Source organism: Leptonotus elevatus, chromosome 4, assembly GCF_054856555.1.
Source record: "Leptonotus elevatus isolate MCC_2025b chromosome 4, RoL_Lele_1.0, whole genome shotgun sequence".
Lineage (NCBI taxonomy): Eukaryota > Metazoa > Chordata > Actinopteri > Syngnathiformes > Syngnathidae > Leptonotus > Leptonotus elevatus.
In genome coordinates, this window is record NC_141242.1 from 16309496 (window position 1) to 16324296 (window position 14801).

At 38.4% G+C, this 14801-nt stretch overlaps 1 long non-coding RNA gene across 1 annotated transcript; it reads left to right on the forward strand.

The window, feature by feature from the left end:
• Nucleotides 1-2175: 2175 nt before the first annotated feature.
• On the forward strand, nucleotides 2176-14424 carry LOC147175847 (uncharacterized). The gene is made up of 3 exons (XR_015094636.1): nucleotides 2176-2308; nucleotides 5299-5524; nucleotides 14247-14424. It is a non-coding gene; the product is annotated as an uncharacterized LOC147175847 (long non-coding RNA).
• Nucleotides 14425-14801: the final 377 nt, after the last annotated feature.

Consider the following 14801-nt stretch of genomic DNA (forward strand, 5'->3'; position numbering starts at 1 on the left):
GACATTTCATCTGTAAGATATTGTTGGAAATGTTTGTTTAATGTTGTGTATTTAGTGCATTTAGCTATATGTTTTTATTATTAAAGATTATTATTGTTGTTGTTGTTGTTGATGATAATAATTCTTACTATTATTAATTATTAAGGTCAGCTTTAAAGCTATAATTTAAAGCTATTAATTATTAATAATAGTGGTCATTATTTTTTAACAATTGGACAGGTTGTGCTGCTTTGAACACCCCCTTTTTTCTTTTATCGCTCAGTTCTTTAGACCCCAATATTAGATTTGGTAGAGGCATCTTTTGTTGAATTACAGTTATTATTCTTTAATTAAAAAAGGTTCCTCCTGTATACTTTATACATGTATTTAAGGCAAGTTGTAAAATGCCTGAAGTCCTCTTGTTTATGTTTAACAAATTAAAAACATTATAAATCATGCTGTGTTTACTAAGTACTGTCTCAAATGTTCTCCAATTTCGATACTGTAAATATATAGAATCGTATGCCGAGAAACGTTTCTTGGGAGTGGTAATATGGCGGCCTGGCGGCTTCAAAAGTCTTGGCCTTTCAACTATCCAGTAATCTATACAGATCAGTGGTCTGGCCCTTTGAAAAGCTAAACGGCATTGAAATGCGTTGGATGTGTACAGTGACGATGTCTGTCCACCAGAGAGAGCCAGTGTTTCTCAACGTGACTGAATTGATTCAATTCGCTGTACACTTTCATATTATTTATACATTTCATCTGGCATATTGTTCTGTACGAGTATTTATTTATTTATGTATTTATTTATTTATTTATTGCTTACCTATTTATCTGTTGTAAGCTTTCAACAAACATGCACAGATGCACTAAAACGTCAAAATAATGACCAGGACATGGAGACTCACAGCTAGACACCCATTTATACAGTGACTCCCTTCAATAGTCTTGAATGGCGCCCTTTGTGACAACCGCTGGCAAGTATTACTATAGACAAATTTACAGTGAATAAACAGAGACGCCATATTGAGTACGTCTATGCCGCAGCCGTATTGAATGTGGCAAAGAGAAGCTATTTGTGAAGATGCCTCGTTCACGTCCTCCTTTGAGATGTGTGCACAATAACACTAGTATGCCTGTCTTCTTAATGTGTAACTGTAGTTGGTTAATCTTTGTAGTGTTTTTTTTTTTTTTTTTTGTCTGGTTGGTTGGTTGATTTTAAGAGTGGACCCTATATAAAACAACTACTACTAATAATAATAATTTATTATTATTATTATTATTATTATTATTATTATTATTATTATTATTATTATTATTATTATTATTATTATTATTATTATTATTATTATTATTATTATTATTATTATAAGAAGAAGAATTTATTGCAAAACTAGATAAAATGTGCCCCACCACTGAAATGCGTTGGATGGGTGCAGTGGCGCTCTGCGTCCAGAAGAGAGGGACAAATCCCGGCAAGCCATATTATCCTTCACAGTGTTTCTCAACGTGACTGAATTGATTCCAATTATCTTCTTTAATTTTTTGGTACACTTGCATATTATTTCATCTGGCAGGCTGTTCTATACATGCTCCCCCCCCCCCTAAATATCTGTTTAAAATGCCCCAAATTCAAGCTTTCCCAAAAAACATGCACAGATGCACTAAAACGTAACTCGTATATATTAATAAATAAATAAAAATACCAGGACATGTCGAAAGCATTACACTGTGAATAGAGAATTGTTTAACCAACTTAAGTCTAAAAAGAAAATTGTTGATTTGAATTACTTCAAGTGGTAACACACAATTGAATTAGGTGAATCCAAGTTATTATAATATATATATATATATATATATATATATATATTTATCTATTTTTTTTTATAGATTTGCTTTGTGTTTATATTTGTAAATGCTGACTCCTAACAACAATCCTAGGAAATCACAATGGGGCCGTCCCATGTGCTTTAAGGCAAAAATTACAATTATTTTAGCAATAAGGCCGCAAAACAACAAAATAATAAGGTTTTTAAAAAATGCTGGGAAACTAATTAATTTTGAGGTGCATCATCTTACCACCTTTAACACTCTTCGAAGTCCGTGGACTCCGTGATTGGTCAAACGCGGTGAACTGCTTGTGACGTCATCCCAGCGCGGCTTGAGTGACAGTAGAAGAAGCGCGCAGGCTGGAGGAGAGGGAGAAGGTGCATGAACGAGGATGGAAGAGGACACTCTACCTGGGCCCCATGCGAGACAAAACACCCGTTTGTGAAATTCAAGTCGACTGCTGGTCAAGGACTTCACAGCCCGAGCTCACAAACAGGTAAGAGAAGGTTTTTAAAGGAGACGATTTATGCCGACATCACGTTTTTACCTGCTTCACACAACGTGTGTTTTACTGCCGTGGTGCATTCAGGCAACGCATGATGCACGCTCTGACTTTGTAAAATCTAAATAAATAAATAATCAGTCAATAAAAAAAATATTTTATGTAGTAATTGATGACTAAGTAATAACAATGCTCTTCTCAATAATATTGCACGTTTTTATTACAATATTTCGGCCTGTAACATGGTGTTACGCGCCTAACACAATATAGTTGTAAAGAAGTAGGCCAATGACATAATAATTAAAAAGTGGAGATGCGGGGCCTATATTAAAAAAAAAAAAACGTCAATTAAGGAGACCAAACGAAGTGAGAGCACGCATCAAATAGTAAATGGCGTGTTCGAAAGGGATGGAGGCACGCTCATGCACGATCATCTGACGATAAACGTCTTAATTCGCCCCTTTCTTTCTGCGTTATGTTGGAACCTTGATCCTCACAATGTGAGTTTGAAACACGTCCAAGTGTAGGCCTGTCGCATAGGTTGGCCAAAGCTTACGTAAAAAGAAAAAGAAAAAGGTAGCCTACACACGCGGCCTCGTAAATTGCCTCAATATCAAAGATTTATGGTAATACTCGTGGAAATATAAACATTTTTATCAGACGTCTCTAACGTAAGAAATATGGACAGCAACCTTTTGAATGACAATTTCTTCCATGGCGTTTTTTTTGTTACTTTATTAATTAGCGTTAAATCAGCCACGTGGCTTGCTTTTCGGCCTCTCTTTTTTTTTTACCCTAAAGAGAGTGCATGTAATACACACAGATACTTGTGTACCAATCTACTGTATTTTTATTTTTAATAGGCCTGAATTGGACTGCAATGTGATTGATAGTGACCTTATTATGCTTGCGATATTATATTTTGTAAGCTGCTCCGCTTTAAAAATGTAACAAAATATATTTGAACCTAATGTTTGAAAAAAATATGTTTGTTTTTTCCTTTGCTGTGTGTTTTCTGATCATTTAGCAAAATGCTGTAAATCGTTTTGGACTGATATGCAATGACACGTGTTTACCTCCTCTAGATGCTAAGTGGCATCCGGTGTGGTAACAAGCATCAGATGCTTTGGGAGTCTGTTTCTGTCTTTGGTTATCTAGCTGTATGAGTGTTCAATACCTGTCATAAAGCTAGATAACCGAATGTAGGAATGACTTTCGTAATTCACATTTAGCAAAGGCTGGCCTTTATCCCAAAGGTAAGAATTGTTTTTTTTGATAACTGCTAAATGTTTGCATACAAAAAAAAAACGCTAGCTTTTTATGCACAAATATCTTCTATGAACAAGCAGACTATGTAAATTGCATTTGTTCTCTTACATGCACACTTACATAAGAAGGTACACAATGTAAATGAAAATGACCTGAAAAGAAATTAACTCATTCACTGCCATTGACGGCTATAGACGTCAAAAATTCATTTAAACTTTTTTTTATTAGTTAAACATTTTTTCATTCAATTTTTGTTAACAAGAGTATGCAAGCCGAGACATTTTTTTTTGTATTAGAACAGATATAAAATTTGTGATTAATCGTGAGTTAACTAGTGCGATTAATTACGATTAAAAATAATTTTTATTAATCTTTTCCTTAAAAAAAAAGATAAAAAAATAATTATAATAATAATAATTCTCTTAAAAAGATTACAAATTAGGGGCAGCAGAGGATTACAATTTGTAATTGTAAATATTCGCATGACTTCACTAGTTAACTCACGATTAATACCAAATTTGATATCTGTTCTAAATGTACAACAACAACAAAAATCTAGACTTTTATATTCTTGTTAACAAAAATGGAAAAAAAAAGTTAAACTAATAGAAATAGTTCAAATGATTCAATACAATACAGTCTATTGCTGTCAATGGCACTGAATGAGTTAAGGACAGTTTGTAATGTTATAATGTAGTAGTGCTGTACAAGTGCAATGATAAAAAGACTCAAGTGGAGAAATGTAAATAGCGCGGAATTGAAAAGTGCAGTGATCTATCTTATCTCCTAATATGACGGTAATGAAAATGTGAATATGGCACACTGACGAATATGAATTCAAATCATATTAACGTGTGCAGAGCTATAGATGCTAATGTGTATAATCTTTGGGTATAATTGGATTTCACACAAGTTTGTTTTGAGGATGCACATCACCAAGCCACTAATCAAATCAGTGATAGGAATAGCTTGTTTTAAACTGGTTTGGGTCCCGACTTGTGCAATGGCCTCCTCTGCCTCATGGCTTGGATGTTAAATAAGCAAACACACAGTGGGCACATTGTTTGGCACACACTTTATTAATATTCATATGGAATGAGTGAACACCAAATGAACTAGATCGGCGTGTAAGCTTGTCATAAAGTGCCAACGTGAAGCTTTTATTTGAATTTAAATGTAAACCATCCAGGGCGCTTTGTTGACAGAAGAAAAGAAAGAGAGAAACGAGTGCTTTGTCCTGGCATTAATGTCTCCAGGACGACTAATAATGCAGTGGAGTGTTGCAGGACCCTCGGCAGAACGGGGTTTAAAAAAACACTTGGCGTTTGTGTTTCAAAGCTGTAACCAATCTTAAGAGTCTTTGAGATACATTGTGGCCGGCCTCAATGAGGGGCGCCGGCCGAGGCCGTCCTGTGGACGGGAGCTGAACTTTTCAACCGGCTCCTCGAGTGCCATGCGGTCCACATCCATGTGGAGCCTGAAGAACACCAGAGTGAGATGAGTTTGCATTCAGCGCCTTATTGCGGTGGCGCTGGCTGTCTAATTGCTTGGTTTCACTGCAGGATATTAGCTACGTGAAAAGGGCCGCGGCCCCGGCCTCCTCCTCTTCGAGGTGCCTTTATTTATGGGATGCTCCGAGGCGCCATTGTGTCATGAGTGATTCTTTGCCTACGTTTTCTACAATTTCTAAATCCTGATTGATGTTCTCGTTACAGACGTTCAATTAACGCCTTGAAAAGATGGCGGAAGCGGAAAAAGAGGACGAGGTCGTCGCGCTTCCTCCGCCCTCTCCTCTTTTTGTTTTGCCCACGAGCGACGGGGTTGCCATCTGACACGCACGCCGCCCGTGCCAGCAGGCAGACAAAGACCTTGGCCCGGCTCGGATCCTGGCTGCCATCTTGCGAGATGTTGCCGTGACATCTAAAATGGCTGACGTATAAGGTGGGTTGCATCATCCTGTTTTGGGAGGGTAACGTTGGGATTGGTAGGAGTGCTGAGAGGGCGGATGGCGAGTGTGTGTTTGTGGACTGACTGATACGAGCGTGGATGAAGAAAAGATGAGTTCCTTATTTCTTCCCCAGACATGCACACACGCACGCAAATGGCCTCCCCCTTTTTCATCGCTCCTCTTCCTGCTAATTAGCAGTTAGTGGGTGATAGCGGGAGGGGGGTATAAGGGTGGTGGTGATTGGGAGGGGGCTGGGTAGCAAACAAAATTAATGAGCTGGCACTGGTTGAAGGAAAGCTGCCACCCTCTCTTGTCACGGTGCTCCTTTGCACGCAGCATGGCGGACGCCATGTCGTCGTCCACCTGGCACATGCCATAGACGCATGCACACGTTGCACACGTAGCATGTTTTATGTGTGTGTTTATATTTGTCTTGTCATGTGAGTAGATTGTTCAATTTCAAGTCATTTATTAAGTTGAATTGACTGATCATTTTCTGTATAAAAAAACAACAACGACTGTATTGCTATATATTAGGGATGGGCGAGGACCGATACCAGGAATCGTATCGGGCTGATACCCGGCCTTATTACAAGGTGTCAGTACTCCGAATGGCTCCTCTAGCTGCTATTATCCATAAAATGCTATATCGATCTTTCTTTAAAACTTTGTTTTTTGGAGTGGAAATTTGATACATAGAAAAAAATTACTTGTGGTATTGGTACCTGGTATCGGTATCCATGACTACTCAAGAGTTGAGTACTTTTTTCGGTCTGGAAAATTTCAACAATATATTGTAGAGAATTTTAAACCATTTGATATGTTCACAGTCATACATCTCCCAACATTTTCTCAAATCATACAAGAAACATCTAATGCCATCAAATTAGTTTTTTTTTGTGTGTGGTGATTTTGTCAGAAAAATACAGATTACCGATCAATTGGTGGATTAATTTCAAAACTCTCAAATGCAGAGGTGGGTAGTTACTCTGTTACATTTACTTGAGTAACTTTTTGAAAAAATACTTCTAAGAGTAGTTTTAACACAATACTTTTTACTTTTACTTGAGTAGATGAGTGAAGAAGAAACGCTACTCTTACTCCGCTATATTGGGCTACACTAGAGTTGTTACCCGCCACCCAGCCCATTCATACATTAGATTTACCGTATTTTCACGTAAGCGCTCCGCTTCACTGACTGTGTGGGAGCATTTCCACGGACACATTCCTTATATACGGGAAATGTGGCCCTGGTTGAAGTCTGGCAGGCACGATGAGAACCTGAAAGTGTCAACTGAAAGATGACGTTTGTGCATGCTTGGGCTAACGTCTGCATTGTTGTTTGAGCTCAAAAAGGCATTTTTTTATTTTATGATTTCAAGATGCCAGCATTTGCACATCATTTTATGTTTTTGTCTGTCTGATGACAATGTTTTTAAAAATAAATCAGACTTCACGTTCAAGCAGTTATTCAGTACTTGTGTATTCTTTTCAGGGAATACTTCTTTTTTTTTTATGGCTACACTCTTAAAAGCAGTTGGGTCAAAAGTAACCCAATTATGGATAAAAAATGGACCGATCCACTTTATGGGTCTATTTGACCCTACTTTCTGCGTTGTGACCCAATTTTTTGACCCATGTAAAGCATCTGAGTTATTTTACACAAAAAGACCCATTTCTTGACTTGAAGTAGAGGATCGGTCCATTTTTGGCCCATCATTTTTATATTTTACTTTATACTTTTACTTGAGCAATATTATTTTGAAGTAACGCTACTCTTACTTGAGTACACTTTTTGGCTACTCTACCCACCTCTGCTCACATGCATTAAACATATATACATTCATTAATAATTTTAATCTTTTGTCACATGTGTTTGTATTACCAGCAGTTGAATGCATGTCATATTTAACACACATATGTTTGATTTATGTTGCACTATGTTTGCTTTTTCTTTTCATTACACAAACTGTGACTTTGTGTTGTGTGTAAAATAATCACATTCGGGTCAGTTTGCCTTGCACAACATGCATTGCTAACCTAAGCATTCTTTCTAAAAAAAAAAATAAAAAATAATCAGATAATCTGCAATAATGCAATGATCTTTGATTTAAATGACATGAGAATATATCTACAAATTCCATTACCAGTAGCTACATATGTTTATAAAATTATATGTCAGCAATAATGAGACCAATGTTGCTTGTGTCCAACTGCTGTAAATAGGTAAGAGTACATGAAGGTAAAATGAATTGCCAGATTTGCCCGATGTTTGAAGGGACATAATCTTACAATTCAATTGGCTGGGCTCTGCACCAAATATTAAAAAGTCACTGGCACCTTCACACACACACACACACACACACACACACACACACACACACACACACACACAGTCGGAGCTTTAACGTGGTGACACATACAATATGTACAGATTGGCATAATTCAGCAATTCAAATCGTTTTGTAGTAGCATCTAATGTTTTGTTGACCTCATTTCATGAGTCGGAATTTTAGAGACAGCTCCACCCGCTACACCTGCATTCATTCATGAAATGTATAACTCTTTGACAATGTCACAACTGAGCATGATTCTTGGTTGAATTTCTGATAGTGGGCGGTGCTAATATTGCGCCCCCTCGGTTAGCCGCTGTAGCATCTCTGCAATCGGGATCAGCGAGCGGGAACACGTGAGCATGCGTGTCCGCCGCCAACATGTGCAGCTGGCGTGCTTGTGTGTTAATGAACAGCGTTGTGCGTTTTCACATTATCATTCAAGTCCGCGCTCGCTCGCTCGCTCACTGCCCTCTCAATAGCTGTTTAGCGCCCCCGTACCCCCTCCGCCACACCTGCCCCCCCTCCAAAAAAAAAGCCAGCTTTCCCACAATTGTCAGAGCTGGTGCCGCAGCGGGCCCGGCCTGGGGGGCAGGGTGGGAAAGGCCCTCCAGACTAGACATGAGCAGATGCCTGAGACATTAGACTGTCGTGCGGAGCACTGAGGTCGGGACAGGCGCTGAGTTTGAATGTGTTCGCAAGTGTATGCGTGTTTGATATGTGTGCGTTGGGGGGGTACGCGGGCCCCGGAGTGCCACCTGACTGTTCATTAGTCTATTCAGCCCCCTCTGCATGTCTGAAAGGCATGGAGATGCGATGCTGTTTTCTCTCTGCCGGGTGAGAGCGATTCAAGATGCATTCATGCGACGTATACCGACCTACACCTTGTCACACTCTCCTTGGACTTGATCACATTTGGAATGCAATCGCAAATCTGACACACATTCATCGTCTCAATTTGATTGTATGTTGCCTGCAAACCTTTTGACTTATCTTGACATCAGGATATGATTGGTGTCAACATTTGAAATGGCACAAACGTATATGTGAAAGGCCGAATGATGTATCTCACTGATAGTCGCTGGAATGCACCACACACACACACACACGCACACACGTTTGTTTTACTATCTTTGTGGGGGCCGGCTCATACCAACAATCAAAAATGATTGCCTACCCCAATTCCTTACCCTAACCTCAACCGTGACCCAATTCAAACCTAAACTCTAAAACCCAAGTTTTGACCCTCAAAAAGAGGTTTGGACTCATGGGGACCACCAAAATGTCCCCACAGGGACACGTGGTCTCCACAATGATAGTAAAAACCCAGAAAATGGTCCCCATGATGTGATATAAACCCGCGCACACAAACACACACACACACACACAGTAAAAATTAGGGGTGTCAAAATGAGTGTGTCAATTTGGAGTTAATTAAAGTTCCTTTAAGGCCACTCATTTTTTTAAACATGCAATTAATGACTGCCCCAGTCGTAACGCAGCAGGCACGTCAAGGTCAAAATTTAGCAGTAATAGATTTAATAATAATGCATATATTTGTGGAGACTGGGGTCAAGTTGTGTTTCACCATTTAAAAAATGTGCAGAATTTCACAAGTTACTTCATGTTGAATATTAGATAGCTCCGAATAGGAAAAGAAAAATGAACTGAGCTGTCACCAACGTCTTACAAATGCAATTATGCCATCTCGTGGCAGAAAAACGACTTCAACAAAAATCAATATAACATTTTATAGTACAGTACATCTTTTTAATTTTAACTCAATTTTAGGAATTATTATGAAATTACTACTTAAAGATGCAGCTATATTTCTGTTAGTTTAGCATTTCTATCCAATTTTATGTTAAGAGTATGAAAACTTAAATATTGTACATGTAAACAGATATAACATTTGTGATTAATCGTGACTTAACTATTAGTCATGCGATTAATTACGATTACAATTTTTAATCGCCTGACACACCTAATGAATTTTTTTTTTTACAAAATAAAAAAAAAAGAAGGAAAAAAATTTACAATTAAAAAATGTAATAATTGTATGTGAATGCTATCAGCAGCTCTGTTGCAGAGCCACGCTGTGATGCCATCACAAAGTGATGTCATGAATGAATAGATATTTTTGTCTTAATTTTTTGGGGTGGATGTGACGGCGGAGTTAATCTTATACCAAATAATTTAGGTGGTGATTGAACATAAGCATCTGTGTTTAATCTCTGAAAACAGTGTTTTCAATCAAGACTCCATCTGGGCAGGAAAGAGGATTTAGGACATCATGTGTGTGTGTGTGTGTGTGTGTGTGTGTGTGTGTGTGTGTGTGTGTGTGTGTGTGTGTGTGTGTGTGTGTGTGTGTGTGTGTGTGTGTGTGTGTGTGCGTACATTTTTTTTTTTAAATCTGAAATGTACTTCAAAATGATTCACACAAATATATCCGCCATTTCCACGTGTTTGTTACTGTTGTGTTGCATTCATCATGGCTTACCATTTGTCAATGTTCAATTCTGCTTGTGAGTTGCCAAACGTGCGTTTGTGGATAGTCAAACACGTGCGTTTATTATTGAGACAAGCATCACGCTGGTTCAAAATATTCACAGACACAGGTCCTCAAAGGCCTGTTCTTCCTCCGTCCACCAGGAGGCAGTGTTGCTGTCTCTCTTGAACGGGAACGTTTGTGCTGTTTCTCGTGCAACCCGACCTTCCACTACGTGTTCAACACAAGTCGGGGAACAAAATGCGACCCTAAATTGTTTCCATCGAGCTTACCCTGCCTTGACAGGAAGACGTTCTTCTTCTACTGTTATTTTTCTTCTTCTAGGCCTCTAACGCAGCAGCAGCCAAAGAGGTAGCAATAGAAGAGGATTGTCTTCCGGGTGAAGGCAAAACAAGCTAAAAGGAAACAAATGAAGATTGTATTTTCTGTCCTGACTTGTGTCAAATAAACACATAATGGAAGATCAGATGAATGCTCATTTTTCATATCATATTAGGAGTGTGCATCTCTCCGCAAAAGACGATTCAGTGCGGTTTTCGAGATGAGGGGTGTGAAATAATCCAAGGGCGGTTTGATTTGAAAGCAGGATTGCGATTCGATATGGTGCGGCTCAGTTTGAGAGGTTATGATGCAATGACTTTTTTGTTGTCACGCTACATACATTTGAATGAACTTGACAGTACAGTAAATGTGACATTTCTTTCTAATATATATATATATATATATATATATAATTGTTAGAGCCATAGGAAAAATATGAATATAAGTTCGTTCATATGCGAATATGTTTGTCTATTTGTGTTTCATTGGAATCATTTTTGTTTACCAGTCACAAACTACTTGATCTATATTTGACGTTTTATTTTTTTGTTATTTTCTTTAATGTCAATTCGGTAGTTACGAATATTTGAGTATTTGTGCTCCATTAGTTAGTCCTGCTCGTAAACGAAGGGAGCTGCCGTAAAGTGTGGTGTTGACATAAAAAGAAAATGAAAAGCAAGGAGCAACTTTTTCTAACCGTTCTGATTGTATGTTTCGCACCATGTTTTGTTTATCGTTTTGTAACCACCATTTTTTGTGAACCAATAAAAGACGATTCAATACATATCTTGATATATTTCAAAGTGGAACGATTCGGTTTGATTCGGTATCAAATATGGATAAATATTGGACAAATTGTTGCATGTGTGACTTATTAGCACGATGACAAGCGCACTAGTTTTGAGGAAGATGGTCGTCGTTTGATTGGCTGTGTCAAGTAAACATTTTTTGTTCCGCTTTTTACGTTTCTCTAAAGTCGTCCTGGGGCTGGAGCTCATCTTTGGATCTTTCATGTATGAATGTTTTAACACGCTGTCAATTTTAATGCTCAGCTCACGGGCAGAACCCGAGAGTGTGGGACGCTTTCCCATGTGGGTCAAGCGAGGCTCACGCGGGTTCTTTTTAATGCAACTTGGACTAATCTGGCACAAAGCTCAGCGTTAAGTATCTTAAAGAAGGATGTCGAGACGCTTGCTCGGATTATGAGGAATCCCCGAGAGGAGATCCTGCAGGAGAGGAGAATTAGGTGACTGTGCCTTTAATACGTCTTTGTAATCATTCCAGCTTGCCGAGTATTGGCTGCGCTCTTGCTCAGACGCGATCGTTTATCAGTTGGATTCAACAGTTCTCCTGTTAAATTCAAGTTCATGTGTTCGGCCGCCGACTTTGGGAGGAGACGGAGGTGGTCCCTGCATAAGTGTTGGGGGTTACATAGCCTTTGACCTCTGCTGCCGTTGCTATGGGGAAGAGGCCGGCAGGCGCAGTAATGTACGAATGAAAAGGCCGAACTGTCAGTGCAGCGCGCACACACATGCACTAAACTTCCATTCACATTCTCTGGCTATGTCTGTTGGAAGAAAGCAGTTTATGTTTGTTATCATTCATCCAAGGTCATTGATGTGAACAGCCTTTATGTGGATTGTGAGCTTGCAAGGCACTAAATACACCACTTGTCAGATGGTGCCCCTTCTTATTTCGGACAAATAATACGCCAAAGATATTCACTTGTAGTCACAAGGAGTGCAGGTGGACATTTGACTTGGGACAAGTCACACGACCGTGATAACATCTACAGATTTGTATTTAACACGTCAAAAGTGTCTACGCTCTAAAAAATTGTTGGGTAAAAAAATAACCCAATTTGGGTCCAAAATTGACTAATCCACTATTGGACCCAGCTTTCCAATTTTTTGGTGTTGGTTTATGCAAAACAACAAAAATTGTCCCCCAGTTGTAAATGACACACATTTCTGGGTTATTTTATACAAAATGACCTATTTTGGAGGGTTCTTTTATGTATGTAAATGACCAAGAAAAGTCGTGGATCGGTCCATTTTTTACCCCAAATTAATTATTTTGAGCCCCAACTGTTTTGGAGTGTATATTGATCTCCACTAAATATAGTCAAACTTAAAACAATACTTTTGAAAGTGTTTTAAAAATATGACACTTAGATAGAGTTAAAACAACTCTGTTGGTAGTTGACATTTAACACTAGCGTCAACACTGGTCACTGTTGATTTTACATTACACTCGTGTGCATTGTTAAATATTAGACCTTTTAGTGTTCTCTTTTTTTAACACTCAAAACAAGTGGCTTTCAACACTAAACATGTTTCATATTAACTAATGAATGTGTTGAATTAACACGGCCAGAGTTGAAAATACCAAACTTTAAACTCCAGTTTTTGCTGTGCGGTCTGTTCCGCGAGTGTAAATGACTTCATGTTTGCAAACTTCGAGGAGAAGGAAAATGCCTCTCTCAAAGTGGAGAAGTGCAGGTGCGGAGGTGGAGCTTAATTACATCTCTGCAGAGTTAATACAACATTAGGTGACCAACAAAATTACACCTACTCTCGTGGACCCCATTTAACTCTGCAAATGTCCAAATTAAACTTCAGGAGTTAAAATCAACTCCTAAAAACGCGACCCTTAAAATTTGATCACTCCAATTTTTGCTGTGTAAAAGATATGCTAAACCTCAAATGTACACGTCTAATAATAAAACCTGCAGAATTTAATAGTTCGGGGTAGGTCCAGAAGTATTTGGGCCAAGGCAGTTTTTGATTACCCATAATAATAAATTTGAATTGAATAAAATCTAGATGTGAAGGACATCCATGAAACTGCTATTTTATGCCAAATGTCTCTATATTTTCAAGGATATGGTCATTTGTGCCATTTGCCATTTCATCCAAGTATTATAAATGGAGAAACGGTCGAGAATAAGTGCATGTCTCAATACCCCCTCTGTAAATATGTGAACGTGTGGCCTCATTTAAGATTGCATTCATTCGGGGGAGGGGGCGGAGGTTGGGGGGTGGTGGCCCACGAATAAAGGAGTGTGTATTTGCATATGCTGCATGCTGTCTGCTGAAAATAAAAGGAGCGGGCAAAAAAAAAAAAAAAGATATCAGAGGTGGACAAAGAACAAGGACAAATCCTTCATTGTGGGCTTGGTGGGAGAAAAGGCTCGTGTGAATTGGGGAGTGGGTGAAAATTGACAGAGAAAGACTTGGGCCTGCTTCCCCGTGGGGATTAAAGCCTTGAAATCCCTCAGTGATAAAGCCGGAAAATGGGAGAGAAAAACATGTAGATAGGAGCTTCATAATCATGATAACAATAATATAGGACTTTAAACATGTCTGCTGATTTTCTTTTTACGATAACGCTTTTAAATGTTTAATTCTACCATGTATGCACATCGATGTAATTGTAATGAAAACGTATATTTTCGTTTCTTTGTATATTGTTGTTTTACTGTCTTGACTATGCAGGCTTAAAAAAGCTGATGTGCTCCTTTGCTTTTTTTCCTTCTCTTTATGCTGTCAGGATGAAGATGACAAGCCGTGGAACAACTCCAGCCTGCAGCGCATATTGGGCACCAAAATGTCATCACACCGTTTTCTTTTCTTTGATAACTCTGTTCTTTCGATTAAATCTTTACTGCACTTAATTGTAATGTAAAAATACGTTCATCAAATAAAGATCGCAAAACTTGTGTACAATGGATGTGTTTCAATGTGGTTGTAAAGAACATATTAAATGGTTAGAATATTACTTCTAATGACGGAAAATGATAATGTACTCTGACGTAAACATAATAAAAGCACGACGGTGTCAATTAAAAACATAGAGAACGTGTATTTTTTATTTTGGTGGCTAATGACACCATGCAGGCACGCACAGCTCTCAAAATACGTTTTTATTTAAAGGAACTGTCTGAGAAAATGCGCTGTACAAGCTTTAATGCGTGGTTTTCCTTGTTGCCTTTTTTTTTATAGATCTGTTTGAATTAACTGAAATATTTTGTTCAATACACAGGCGCTGCCTGTACGTGTAGTAGTCTCTGAATAAAATAGTAAATTAAACCGAAAAAGAGGAAGC